This window comes from Prosopis cineraria, unplaced genomic scaffold, assembly GCF_029017545.1.
Source record: "Prosopis cineraria cultivar Desert tree isolate PC_DT_omini unplaced genomic scaffold, ASM2901754v1 PC1711, whole genome shotgun sequence".
NCBI lineage: Eukaryota > Viridiplantae > Streptophyta > Magnoliopsida > Fabales > Fabaceae > Prosopis > Prosopis cineraria.
In genome coordinates this window covers 13,744-28,785 of record NW_026557036.1, presented here as the reverse complement: position 1 = coordinate 28,785, position 15,042 = coordinate 13,744, and the positions used below count along the sequence as shown (strand labels likewise).

The following is a 15,042-nucleotide window of genomic DNA, read 5'->3' as shown; positions in this document are numbered from 1 at the left end:
AATTATTTTATATTTATTTTAGGGTGAAACATTTTATTAAATAGGACAAATATAAAAAGAGAATGTTAGTTTGAAGACAAGCAATTATTTTATTACGAAGTGAGATTCGATTGAAAAAAATTAGACCCCTAAAATAAATATAAAATGATTTATTCAATGAGGGTACTTTTAGTAAAAAAATATGATTACATTTTAAAAAATTAAAAAATGCTTTACATTTTTAACGGATAAAAATTTTAGATATGATACCCTATAAGATGTTGCTAGAAAAACATTGAAAGGAGAAATGATCTTTAACAATCTAACCCTAAAATTATATATTATGATTTAAATTTATATAATTTTATGTTGTTACTGATTATGTAGTTATTTTATAATTTTTAGAAGTATATATTATATAATTATAATTAAAAAATAATATATTATTTTTTTGATACATAATATATTATCTATATTATTACGTATTCAATTACAATGTTGGGTTTTCTTTTGCCAAAAAAAAAAGGAAAAAAATATATGTTGAAAGCAAAAGAGGCCACTCACCACGAAAATGTTTATCATTAGAAAACGTGCAGTGATAAAGGAAGTGGATGCAGAGTAGTCTAAGCCTACATTTTGCCTTTTTTTATTTTTTTTAATGTACAAGTATAGAACTCGGTTTAGCATACATTGAGTTTTGTACGGTAAGATTAAAAAAAATTGAAGCTTGGTTTGATATGAACCAAGTTTTAAATTTGTAGTATGTAGAGAAATAATTTTAAAAGTATAGTAGGGTAAATATAGATATATATATATTTTTTTTTTTTGGTAGCATAAGAGTCATTTGCCAACTTGCTTCCTCCAATCTGAAAAATTGTATTTTCCGAAGGTTGGAATTGGATGCTGAAGCCGCCGGGTCCGGGGTAAAAGAGAGATGAAATATGGATATAATTTTTGATGGGTAAAATTGTCAAATCAAAAAATAACCCAGAGTATACTGGTCAAAATCTACCCACCTAGAGCCGGTAATTCGAGCCGAGCCCGACAAGGTAGCCCGAACTCACTCGAAAAAATTTAGAGTCGAGCTTTAAAAATTATGATTATTTTATATTCAGGTCTATTCGGCCAGAATAAGCCTGGAGAAATTCGAGCCAAGCCTATCGGGTTCGGGCTTGGCCCGAATATCCGAATGGAAAAAAATTATTTTAAAAAATATATAAAATATAATAAATATTAATTAATTTTTTTAAGTTTTAAGTCATTTTATGCTAAAATATCATATATTTGAGTTCTATATATCATTTAAGTATCAAAATATATATTTTATATTTTTATAAAAAAAATAATTAATTTTAAAGTTAAAAAATTAATTAAAAATGATTTTTAAAATAAATTTGGACATTCAAGCCGGGTTTAGCTATTCAAGCTTTTTTAAGAATTGGGTCTGTTTGGGTTCGGACCTATTTAGGTTTGGACTTATTCGGGCCGATCCCCAAAAGGGTTGGCCCGTCCGAATTCCTAGCTCTAACCCAGCCAGAGCTGAGTTAGGTTTGTAATAAGGTTTAGAATTTTTAACCCATCCAAATTCCAAATATAACCTTGGAGAAAGTCGACTTGGGCTCCGTGAGAAGTGTTGAAGTCCAATACAAAAGACCTCCAGTGGGGTGAAGCCCAGTTTAGTACCATTGAGTCAATTTAACTCAATGGTACTAGACTTAGCTTAACTTTTGTAAGGTGGTAAAGTTAGAGATTCAAATCTGAAGAGGTTCTAAAAAACCCTATAAGGGTAGGGTGAGAATAATTCAAGTATCACATGGAGAAAAGCCGGCTTGAGTTTCGTAAGGAGTGTTGGAGCCTAATCCAAAATACCTTTGGTGGAATGAGGCGAGGACTGTTATATAAAATTATCTATTAATAAGTTGAATATAATTAAAAACTAATTATTTTTTATATTCAACTTTATTTAATAGATAATTTAATCACAAATAAATATAAAGCATAATGGATTTCAAATATTCATAAGGAATTTTTTAGGCATTGAGTTTGGATTAAAAACTTCATCATTAAAAAGTGCGAATTTCTAAAAATTAGAACATCAAACCTGGATTAACAATTTCCCGTTAATCACTACATATTTTAAAATGTTGAAACATTGAATCTGGATTAAAAACTCTGTTTAGATCATTATGCCCTAGGCAAGGTAAAACACTTCAAGTTTAATGTTTGAGAATAGAAATATTTCAACTCCAAAAAAGAAATATTTTAAATAAATAGTAATAACACATTTTATGATAAGCAATTTCAAATAAATATTTTTAAAGCTACAAAAATATTTTCAACAAAAAGGACCCATCATGGCGTAATTCATGGGATCAGTTTCGATACTTATCATAGTAATCAATACCATAATGCTCATCACTATAATAAGATTTGAACCATCTAATAAATATAAAGTATTATTATATATTTTTATTTATACTTATCAAAATAAAAATTTATAAATTTATTAATTTTTTTACTTTAAATCTAAATTAAATAATTTAATTTAATATTTAAATTTTTATAATTATTATATATTAAATATTTAGATGTATTTTGTACTGTACTGTCTAAATTAAAATGTAGATGGTGCAAATTTCATCGCTGTGAAGACTGGTCCCGCGCCAATTCACACGCAAATGCGCCCGAGACCCACTCCTCTCCTTGACGGCTTCCTCAATCTTGACTTAAACAGGTCTACAGTACCACTTCAAGGATTATCACATGGAACCTCCTTGAAATTTTCAAAGCTAGTAGCTTCGAATGTGTCATTTTTTAATATTTTTTATAATGTCTTAACATTTTAATTTTGTTTTTTTATTTTTTTTTAATTATTAGCTTCTATATAAAATAAAAATATTTAGATATCTTGATATTTCAAAATGAGGAAGATTGTAATTTTCTATAATTTTTTAAAGAAAAATATCATAAATACACCCTTTTATTTTTAAAAAATCATAAAAAATATAAATCTTTATCGTTTTAAGATATCAAGATATTCAAATGTCTGTATTTTATGTAAAAGTTAATGATCAAAAAAAATAAAAACAAATTGACATGTCCGTCCGGGCATTATAAGACTTAAAAAAGAGTACATTAAGGCCCCTAATTTGAAATTTCACTATATAACTCCACATCTTCTCAGCAAAGACTTATCATCGCAGTTCTTTTTGCCAAGCTAAGTGTGTTACAATCGCATATCAATTCACTCGTTATTATCTCTTCCTAAATACACTGATCATCTCTGGCCCAAAAATTAACATGGCCGTCTCTTCAGGACCACATATCACAACATGGCTCCGACCGACCACATCCTTCGCCCGCCAGCTCCTCACTGGCCGGTGGTTCATGATCTCCTCCTCCTTCCTTATCATGTCCGTCTCTGGCGCCAGCTACATGTTTGCTCTCTACTCCCGCGACATCAAGTCCGTCCTCGGCTACGACCAGTCTACCCTCAACCTCCTCTCCTTCTTCAAAGACCTCGGCTCCAACATCGGCATCCTCTCCGGCCTCCTCAACGAGGTCACGCCGCCGTTTGTCGTCGTCTCCGTCGGCGCCGTTCTCAACTTCTTCGGCTACTTCATGATCTGGTTCGCCGTCAACCGCAAATTCCCCCTCCCGCCCAGCGTCGCCCTCATGGCCTTCTTTGTCTTCATGGGCGCCAACTCTCACTGCTCCACCAACACCGGCGTCATCGTCACCTCCGTCAAGAACTTCCCCCCGGCTCCCGAGGCATCGTCATCGGAATGCTGAGCGGCTACTTGGGCTTGAGCGCGGCGATTATAACTCAATTATATTACGCTTTCTATGGGAACGATTCCAAGTCACTTCTCTTGCTCATGGCCTGGCTTCCCACGGCGACTTCGATTTTGTTTTCCCCTGTAATAAGGTACCACAAGGGTGTCAACAGCAAAACGACACCAGAAATTTCTACAAGTTCGTCTACCTGTCGCTTCTTCTGCAGGATTTCTCCTCATCCTCATCATTCTGGAAAAATGTCTGAAATTTAACCAGAAAGAGTATTATCTCTCATCTTCTCTCATGCTCCTCCTCCTCCTCCTGCCTTTCGTGGTTGTAATCACAAGCTATGGAAAGCCAACCAACAAGAACCACAGAAAGTAACCATAACCACAGAAAAGCCCAAGCTTGAATATTACAAGCCTGAAGAACACAAAGAAGCCGTGTCGACGTCTTGTTCATGGTGGAGAAACATATTCAGAAAACCTGATAGAGGGGAAGACTACACGATCCTGCAAGCGATCTTAAGTCTCGACATGGCTATCTTGTTTTCAGCTACAATATGTGGGCTTGGAGGTACCCTTACGGTGGTGAACAATCTAAGCCAGATAGGGACAGCTTTAGGGTACTCGGCTCACAGCATAACAACATTCGTGTCTCTGATGGCGATCTGGATCTATCTGGGGAAGATAGCGCAAGGGGTGATCTCAGAGTTCGTAGTTACAAAGCTCAAAGTCCCAAGACCCTTCATGCTCACATCAATTCTGGTCCTTTCATGCGTGGGCCATCTTCTCGTGGCTTTCAACGTCCCAAACGGACTGTACGTGGCCTCAGTGATTATAGGGTTCTGTTTCGGTGCGAACTGGCCGATACTGTTCTCCATAATTTCGGAACTTTTTGGGCTGAAATATTACTCGACGCTGTATAATGTAGGGTCTGTGGCGAGCCCCATAGGGTCCTATTTAATGAGCGTGAGAGTGGCGGGTCATCTGTATGACAAGGAAGCGATGAGGCAATTGGCAGCGAAGGGATTGAAGAGGAAGGAAGGAGAAGAACTGAACTGTAATGGAAGTGAGTGTTACAGATTGGCCTTTTTCATCATCACAGGAGTGACCTTGCTTGGGGCACTGGTGTCACTTATTTTGGTGGCCAGGACAAGAAGCTTTTACAGAAGTGACATTTACAAGAAGTTCAGATCAGAGGAAAAAAATCTTCATAACGAGACAGAAATTGGTGTGGTTCACAAAGAAGCTGGACCACCGAGGCAAATATAGCGGGTTAATTAAAGCACCCAATGGAGGGTGGTATTGTAAAGTTACTCAATATATATTTACTTTTGTCTTACCTTTTCTCATGATTAGTGGGTGTTGCATAGAAGTTCACGAGCAAAGGTGACGGATTTAGAATTTAGACATAATTAACTGATTGCGTGGCTTTTAATTGATTCTTCCGAGTTCCCTTTCCCCCCTATTTTTTATTTCATATTTTTTTGAAATAAAGTCAAATGATTATATTCACTAAAAAGTATAAAAAATAGTTTTACAACAAAAACAATAAAAAAAAGGACAATTACAGATAAAAAAAATTAAAAGACTATTGCAACTGTTGCTTCTTGATCGAAATAATATTAAAATAACAAAGCAGTTGAAGCTCATCTTGAGTGAAGCAATTAACTTTTTCCTTCAAAGATTGCTTGAAGTTTTCCCTCTGAGTGAGAATGGTGATGTGACCTAGACTATGAGAGCAATATGGGCTACCCATGAAATTGTAGATTTAGTAAAGAATTTCTTTCAAGCATGCAAGCCAAAAGTATGAGGATCCTTCTGACAAGCTTTTTGAATTAGAAACCTGCTCAACTCATCACCATTGTACAGGATTTGAGCTCCATAGGTGATTAGTCTACCTTTTTTGAATTTTGAAATTAGTGATCCATTAGCCTGTGGCAATCCAACAATCAAGCCCTCTTTTGAGTTAGATGTTACCGACGAGGATAATGCTGGCTTCCATTGGCCGATATTCTTGATAAAGCTTAATAGCCCTTGAAATTCTCGAATAATTGAAGTTGGGGAGAATTCGAAAGCCCTATACATCTCTTAACCCATGTTAAGTGGAGGAGAAAGAAGATTCCTTTTAGGTCTTGAACCTCATCATCATGATATAGGGCTTCCAATGTAGAGATGATCTAGTCAACTCTTAATACAGCAAAAATAGCAAGAGAATGGATAGAGCATGAGCCATGCATGCCAAATGGTTTAGTGAAAGGATAGTCATGAAAAATGTGTTGTAGGGATTCATTACAATCACAACCAAAAACACATTAAATAGATATCGGTACGTGATGCTTAAGAAGTATATCCCTAGTTAGAATAGTTTTGTGAACAAGATTCTAAATAAAGAGCAGAGTCTTGTATGGAAGGTTTAATTTTCAAAGGAAGGACCAAATGTTGGCATCACGAAAAGACCAATTATAAAGCCATTCCATCAACATTTGATCACTGGATTGCCATTCCTAAAAGGATGGGTTGCTTTTTAGCTCATCATTCTCGAACATATATTTTGAGGGACACATCTTTGCCCCTGCAATATGTCCTTCCAGAAAGTAGCCACGTTTAATAGGAAGAACAACAGTCTGCCATAGAAGATAATTATCTCGATCCAACTTGATTGAGAGAGCCTGGGAACCTGATGACATGATGGAAGGTATTTTGAGTAAGGAAGTGGTAACAGTGGCAACGTTGGTGTTTGTGGCGGGGGGATTCTTGGTACTGGTGACGGAAGGTGAACTGAAGGTAGCCATGACTCTTGATACCAAAACAAGAAAAATGACAGAGAGAATATGATAGAAAAATGATTCTTGTTAGTATCACTGATTGTGAATAAGGTACATTATATAGAACCTGTAGAGCCGCTGTCATGCAAGCGCACAATTGTGCAGAAACAATGAAAAAGGTACAGTACACATGTATGCTATAAGGGATAAGAACAAATAAAATATATGCTCTAATGTCTTCTAGTATCTTTTGATATAAAAGACTTAGGTTTAGACCTATCATGTGGATTGTAATTGGCATTGGACTTGTACAGAATATGGGCCTTGTCCTTAACTTTAAGAAAACGTGACAAAAAGAAATCGGAGTGTAAAAGACTAATAGACCAATTGTTTTTTTAATTTAATTTAATCAATGAGAAAAGATTTTATAATATTTCTCAATGTAAGCCAAGGAAAAGAGGGGCAAGCTACACGTTATTCATATCCATATTAAATAAATATAAGATTTTAAGATAGTTAATTTTGGAGATGACAATAAATGTCATATGAGCAGCATTAAGTTATAAATGTCATATGAGCAGCATTAAGTTAGACTCCGTTAGTATTAAATACAAGCAAGATGATAACTTGTCATAAGTTATACGTAAATTAAACAAAAAGCATTCATCAAGAAAACCAGATTTAAAAAAAATTCATCAAACTGTGTTGATTTTGATATGGGCCTAAATCTATGTAAATTGAATTCAGCTCCTCTAGTTGATGAGATTATTGGGATTATACGAGGATTAAATTTATTTTGGGTTAGGAGATGCATGTACCAAAGTTGAAATTTACCCTGACTATATTGAAGTTGCTAATTTGATTATCGTACTTCTGCTATATTTATACTCTGACATAAATTATTTTGATTTGGTTTGAAATTATTTTTATTTTAAGAAAACTTGGGATCCCATACTTGTTATTATTTGATTTAAACTTGGTTGTGGTTAAGTAACTAGGGCAATATAAAGGTGATTTTACATGGATACTTCATATACAAAAGAGACTATCTAAATCTCAAATTGACTTAAGAAGGATTAGATTAGTCATGGTGAAAAAAGTGTGTATGGGTAAACCTAAGACATTCAAGGCATAAATTTAATTAAAAATAAATTAATTAGAGGGTTATTTGTGTTGATCCTTAGTAAGGTTTCTAGCACTGTTTTTAGAATCAGATCGGATATTGAACTAGAAAAGTTAGCGATTCATAGTTTGTATAGTTCAACCAAGTTGGACCGATGGTCAAACTGATGAAGTGATAATTAAATTAAAAAAATTATATATGTATATAATAATCTAAATATAAAAAATACATATAAAATTGCTATTTAACTTTAAAAACAAAATATTTTAAGTTTATCATGACTTAACAAGCCACATAATACAACATAATATCAAATGATTAAAAAAGTAGTCATTTTTTTAAAAAATTTGATAAAAAATAAAAAAAGTTTTTTTGAACAGTCCAGTTTTTGAAAACCGAATTCAGTTCTCAACTTGATTCTGGTTTCCAGTCCGACCGTTGGTTCAAAATGACTCAACTTCTAAAATAGTTTTTTGTATGAACCAGACCGAAAATCAGACCAGTCAATGGTTGGACCGGTCTGACTATCCAATCCAGCTTTAGAAACACTAGTTTCTAGTACAAATACTTAAAATGAAGATACCAAGCTTATGTGGTAATGACAAGGCATCTAGAATGAAATAAGGAAGAGAAAGGGATAAAATTAGTCATATCTTATCCACCAAGTATGAATGGGAGATATTGAGTTATTCTTCCTTTGTGAATCAAAGCTCAAAATCAGAGTTGTGGCTTTATCAAAATACTTTAGAAATATGGGTCTTTGTGCTTAATAAAATTGGAACCATAAGTGCAATATTCCCATTGTTCATTTTTTTAATTTTAAGTAGGAATAGCTTTCCCTGAGAATATGCACATTCTCTACATAACCACTTTGTGGGTGGTTTACTAGATAAGTTAGAGATAAAATATAGACACTTTGCATTCCCAAAAAACTTTCTCCCATCTCTTTTCTCTCTTCTCTCTAGGCATTTGATGTGTTCCTGAACTAAGTTTGCATCATGACTCCGTTCCCACATACGTCCTATCAAGTGCAACTTATCTCATTTAGGTATATTTTCCTCCTCCACAAATTGTATTGGTTAACATTTTGTATCTATTAATAGGAAGGACCAAATGTTGGCATCATGAAAAGACTAATTGCATCAAAGGGTGTAGAGAGATTCTTGTATGTTCCCTAATATATTTGGACTTAAAAGGAGTGAAGACTTATGAAAGTTCACCTAAAGCCTAGACTAATGACAAAAAACATCAATAATGTCCTTTAATACCTGAACATCAGATTGAGTATACTCAAAGAAGATGGCCAAATCATCAGCATGTAATAAGTATGGCACTAGAAAGGAGGATTGACAAATTTAAATACCATAAGCCACAACCTCCTACTTATAGTTGATTTGTTAAAATTTTATTTAACAAAAGTCAATTGAGTAAAAGTCAGTTATTGTAATAAAATTTATATTTGAATACTTTTATTCAAAAGTTAGTTTACTAATTTTAAAGTTATTTGGATTATATATATTAAAATTTACTTTTGAATGTATAATTACTAAAAACGACATTGATTTATGATGATTTATAATTTTTATTATACAATTATAATACATTAAAAATGTTTAAAAAATGTGATAAATATGCTAAATAACAAAATCTAATATGTTAGATAATAAGAATAAAAAAATAGTTTGATATATTGGAAAAAATTATATAATAAATAGTTAAATATATATTAATATTGAAAATTTATATGATTAATTGTTCAATCTATATTGTAAAATCTTATTTTTGATTGAATTGTGAACTTTATTCATTAAAACATGTGTTTGAATATGATATGTTGAATAAAATATATTGAACTTATTTGTTGAAAAAATATATAAATACTATAAAAATGTTAAAGGGCAATATGGGAACTAAGTTTTCAAATGTGCTTTTCCAAATGCCAAAAGAAACTCTAGTGAGAGTTGAGTAAAAGTCTATTTGAGTTATATGAAATGTCGGCCAAACTGAAATTGAAAATAAACTAAACACCATCAAAAATAAAAATGTGCTTCCAATCACTTTTAGGATGTCGCTAAAAGTACTTTTAATGGGTACCCAAATGGGCAATAGAGTTTACATGTCATTCTATGATAGTGAACTTAGTATTTCTAAGTCTAAGCCCAAGAAGAAAACATGTCTAGAAGCCTATAACACTTTATAACCCATATTGTGTAATATTCTTTCATTATCTGCATATTCTAGAATATTCTCTAAGGCTTACATTGTAACCTTTATACCTTGTGTTCTTATCCTTTGGGCTATATCACAGTTGTGCTGTCACTCTCTTATTAGAGAGCATTACAATCATGTTCTCTTTTTATAGTGGACACTCTACTGTATTGAGGTTAAGCAGTGAGAGAAAACATTTCTTTAAATATTATGTAAGTCAATCTTGGTATTAGAACTAACATACTGGCAATGGTAACCATGAGTTCTTCAAGTTCATCTGCCTCTATTGGGGCTGTTACTCCAATAGTGATGACGAACACCAAGACTGTTCCATTTCTTGCAAGTTTGAACCAAGCTAGTTTTGTCAAGTTAGATAAAACCAACTTTCTTCTTTAGCATTCTCTTGTTCTCTATATTCTTAGAGGATATAGCTTAGATGTCTACATGCTGGTCACCAAAGTGCTCTATTAGAGTTTCTACTTGAAGGAGATGATGATATTAAGGTCAGTCCTTAATATGAAGATTGGCTACCACAAACCAACTTATTTTTAGCTGGCTGCTAAATGTCATCACCACTGATGTTGCATTTTAGGTTCTTTATTTTAAGACCTTTACTCATATTTAGAAAGCTGTGATAGAATATGCTAGATGTAACAGCCCTCCTGGGTCACCACTGCCTCTCCAGGGTCTTTTCCCAGGCGCTGGACAACACACATGTCACCACATGATTTCCGGCTTTCCCACTGGTGGTACAGTGGTTATTCCTCACCCCACCCTCACGGGGGTCTTTTGGAACCTCCCCAGACTCGAACCTCCAACCTCTACCACCTTAACGAAGTTGAGGCGAAGTCTGGTACCATTGAGTCAACTGACTCAATGGTACCAGACTTCGCCTCAACTTCGTTAAGGTGGTAGAGGTTGGAGGTTCGAGTCTGGAGAGGTTCCAAAAGACCCCCGTGAGGGTGGGGTGAGGAATAACCACTGTACCACCAGTGGGAAAGCCGGCAATCATGTGGTGACATGTGTGTTGTCCAGCGCCTGGGAAAAGACCCTGGAGAGGCAGTGGTGACCCAGGAGGGCTGTTATATAAAAGGCGCCACCCCGCCTACCCGAGGTCTTTTGCGGCGCTGGACACTCTCCCCCCAGGCCCCACAACAGGGTGACCCCACCCCTTTCGTGGTTCAATGGTACCAGGTTCAGCCTCAACTTTGTTATGTAGGAGAGGTTGGAGGATCGAACCTGGGGAGGCTCTCCGCAAGGGGAATAATCCGCACACTATTGCGGGGAAGCCTTTGTCTCCTGATGCTCACCAAAAGGGGTGGGGTCGCCCTGTTGTGGGGCCTGGGGGGAGAGTGTCCAGCACCGCAAAAGACCTCGGGTAGGCGGGGTGAGCGGAGGGCTGTTACATTAAAAGGCGCCTTTTATATAACAGCCCTCCTGGGTCACCACTGCCTCTCCAGGGTCTTTTCCCAGGCGCTGGACAACACACATGTCACCACATGATTGCCGACTTTCCCACTGGTGGTACAGTGGTTATTCCTCACTCCACCCTCACGGGGGTCTTTTAGAACCTCCCCAGACTCGAACCTTCAACCTCTACCACCTTAACGAAGTTGAGGCGAAGTCTGGTACCATTGAGTGAATCTAAAATATGTAACACCCTTAAAAATACAAACTGATTTTTCACAAATTATTAAAACCATTATCATGGTAGAAAATTTTCTTACCATGATACATCCAAGACAATATACCACAGGTCTTAAAATATCTCAAAAAAGTAATTAGAACCATGAGGGATAGTCAGGATCCTCATGGCATGATATTTAAATTAGGTCATGAATCAAGAGAGATAAATATAATCCTCTTGGTCAAATAAATACTTTTAATGAAAAGGATTAGAGTTTACATGCTTCACAAAGAAGATATGTCCTAAGTTGGCACAAGATACATTGTATAATCCAAAATAAGAGGCAACGTAAAAGATGGTGTTTCATACACTATAGTTACACCTCTGGTGCTTTCTCGGCCGGACTCGCTCCTGTAAAAATATTAACCACAGGGAATGAGACTTAAAAGTCCCAGTAACCAAAAATTAATATGTAATGATGCATGCGATTGTAACTAATCATGCGATTGCTAAGTGGGCACACAAAACATTTAACCGAACAATATTTTCAAACAAACCGAACAAGTATTTAATTTGCATGACTACACCTTATATCCTCCTTTCGCCATGCTCGGACGCCAAATCACCCGGCCAAAGGTGAGTTGGACCAAGCGACACACCACTCATTGGGTCCAATGAGGGCTTACCACGTGGTAATAATTAACTGAACAAAAATTCCCATTAACACCATACATTAAAATACTCTGACAAGTCATGCATCATTCAAATATCCAAACAGAAATATATTCGAACAATAATATCTCATCATGATAAACAAAAAATAAATTTTTAACCCACTTGGCAATGATTTCACGGAAGTATATAACAGTATTTATTTTCAATAATTCATAATTTTTCCAAACAACAAAACAACACATAACCATTCACAAACACACCCATCACAACACATTAATAATTGTTACCTTGTGTCTTGAATAACAAGTTTCCCTTCACAACTCCTCTTTCACCACTATCTTTATCAATATAATCTACATAATTATTTCACAATACTATATATTAATTTTACATTAAAATAAATAACTCTAATTTAAATAGTTAGAAAGTCTTAGATCTATAATCCATATTAACACTAATTTAAGATTTATGCCTCATTTAACTTCCCAATTTTTTTTTAAAATTCTCGTACCCTAATAAACTATTTTTTTTATCCTCAAATCACTTCTAGTATCACAATTTCATCCTTCTATATTCTAAAAATTCGTCCAAAAATAAATTAAATTTTAAAATTATCCTGAAGCCTCAAATCACCTTTCTATAACCTCAAAAATACCTATTCATACTTAAATAAATATTTAATAATCATAGGTTTATCCCTACATCTCAGATTCCACATAAATTCAACCATATAGATCTAGATTTTAACTCAAAAATTCTTAAACATGAGTTTCAACCTCAAGAAAATATTCTATAATATTTATTATATCCCTAAGAGTTTTAACCTATATTTTTAATCCATCATATCATCAGATTAACTATCCTATAGAAAAATCCTAATTAAAATATTTACTCTATCTTACAAAATAATCATATCACTAGAAAGCTAATATTATTTAGAAAATAACTATAAAATTAATTTTGTAATTAAATAAATTTTTAAATGCTAATCTAAACAGGAAAGGTAGAACATACCTGAAGAAAAAGAAAATAATCCCTCCTTGCGAGAAAACGCCGAGCAACGTGAGAGGAAGAGAGAAAAATAATATAAAAATGGGATTGTGAGTCCCAAAATTATATTTAAAAAAAACTATAGGTTTGAATTTAATTATTCAAACCTTTGGGCAAAAAGTTACAATTTCCTCTAAATTGTATCTTAGCCTCTCATGCTTCCTAATGCACACACCCCCTCTTTTTTATACATGAAGGCACCTCTTTTCTTCCCTCATTTAACCAATGTGGGACTTAGAAACAACAACCTTTCACCCCTCCATTTGTTTGTTCCTTCTACCTTCTCTTTTTTTTTAACACACACATAAAAAAAATTATTTATGTATTATATCTTAACTAAATATTGCTTATGTGGTTTTAAATTTAAATTTTTAAATTCATAATTAAATACCTAATCATAATATTATTTCTAAATAACCTCAAATAATATAAATTCCTATTATTATTATTTTTTTTCCTCAAAACCTAAATTCCACAATTTTTTTATTATATAAAAATCAGGATGTTACACTAGAACAGACACTAAGTCTCGCATCATCATGTACATAAACAAACTCTATCATATTCACAAGGGAGCAATAAAGATAGAGGAGTACCTTAGGAAGATAAAAGGATTTGTTGATTGTCTTTCACTTGCTGGAAGTCCAATCTCACATTTTGATCTCATTATGCAGACATTCTTAGGACTACATACTAAATATACTCCTTTTATCATGTACTTGTTCGATTGAGATATGACTTGAAGGGAGTTGCAAAATCAGCTTCTGACCCTTGAAAGGCACTTGGAACATTTCCACTCTATTAACACTTCTATTATGAGCAATGCTTTTGCTAGTTTAGTAATTCATTCTGATAATTTTGCTAGTCCTAATACAGTTTTAGCTCATTTTGGAAATAATTCTCATCCTCCTTGGCATAGTCGAGGTGGCCTAGTAGGGACTGAGGATGTTCTCATCATAATAACAATAACCAACCTACTTGTCAAGTGTGCAACAGGGTTAGTTACTCTGCATACAACTGCTTCTATAGGTTTGATAGAACCTACACTAGGAATGATGAGCAAGTCCCCTACCATAACAATAATAATGATGCATCTACATACCTTGCATTTGCTAAAACTGTTAATGACCCAACCTGATATTTAGATAGTAGGGCAACAAACTATGTTACCCATAATACTCCTCCAAATAGTAATATCAATTAGCATGCAAGTAACCTTTTAGTTGGTGATGTTTGTGGTTTAAAGATACATCAATAAACTTCTGCAGTTTTTCTTAATGGACTTAAGCCTAAACTAGACATGAAAGATGTTTCAGTGGTGCCTCATATTAAGAAAAATATTGTTAGTGTTGAAGAATTGGCTGATGATAATGATGTTCTAATTGTCTTTTCTAAATTTGATTGTGTTGTTAAGGATGCTCAAACCCACAAGGTGCTGCTCCAAGGGAAGCATCATTTTAATAGTAGCAACCGACTCTACAAGCTAGATGAAATACCAAGTTGCGTCAGATCTTAGGCATTTTGTTCAGCTTTCCATAGAGCCAACCATTTTCTTATTTGAGTTACAGCCATGGCATAGAAAATTAGGCCATGCTTCTTGTAAACAGTGAGAAAAATCCTAAGTGATTGTAATATACCAATTGGCATTAATGAAAATCTCAATTTTTTTAAGCTTGTCAGTATGGAAAATCCCATAAATTACCTTTTTCTTTGTTTGATTCTAAAGTTGAAGCATTACTTGAATTAGTTCACACTAACTTGTAGGGTCCATCCCCTGTTCTATCCAAAAATGGCTGTAAATATTACATCAATTTTGTTTATGATTTCAGCCAT

At 34.2% G+C, this 15,042-nt stretch overlaps 1 pseudogene; it reads left to right on the top strand.

Annotated features, from left to right (window-relative positions):
- The first annotated feature begins 3,124 nt into the window (after positions 1-3,124).
- Positions 3,125-5,198, top strand: LOC129300701 (uncharacterized; annotated as a pseudogene).
- The last annotated feature ends 9,844 nt before the right edge of the window (positions 5,199-15,042 follow it).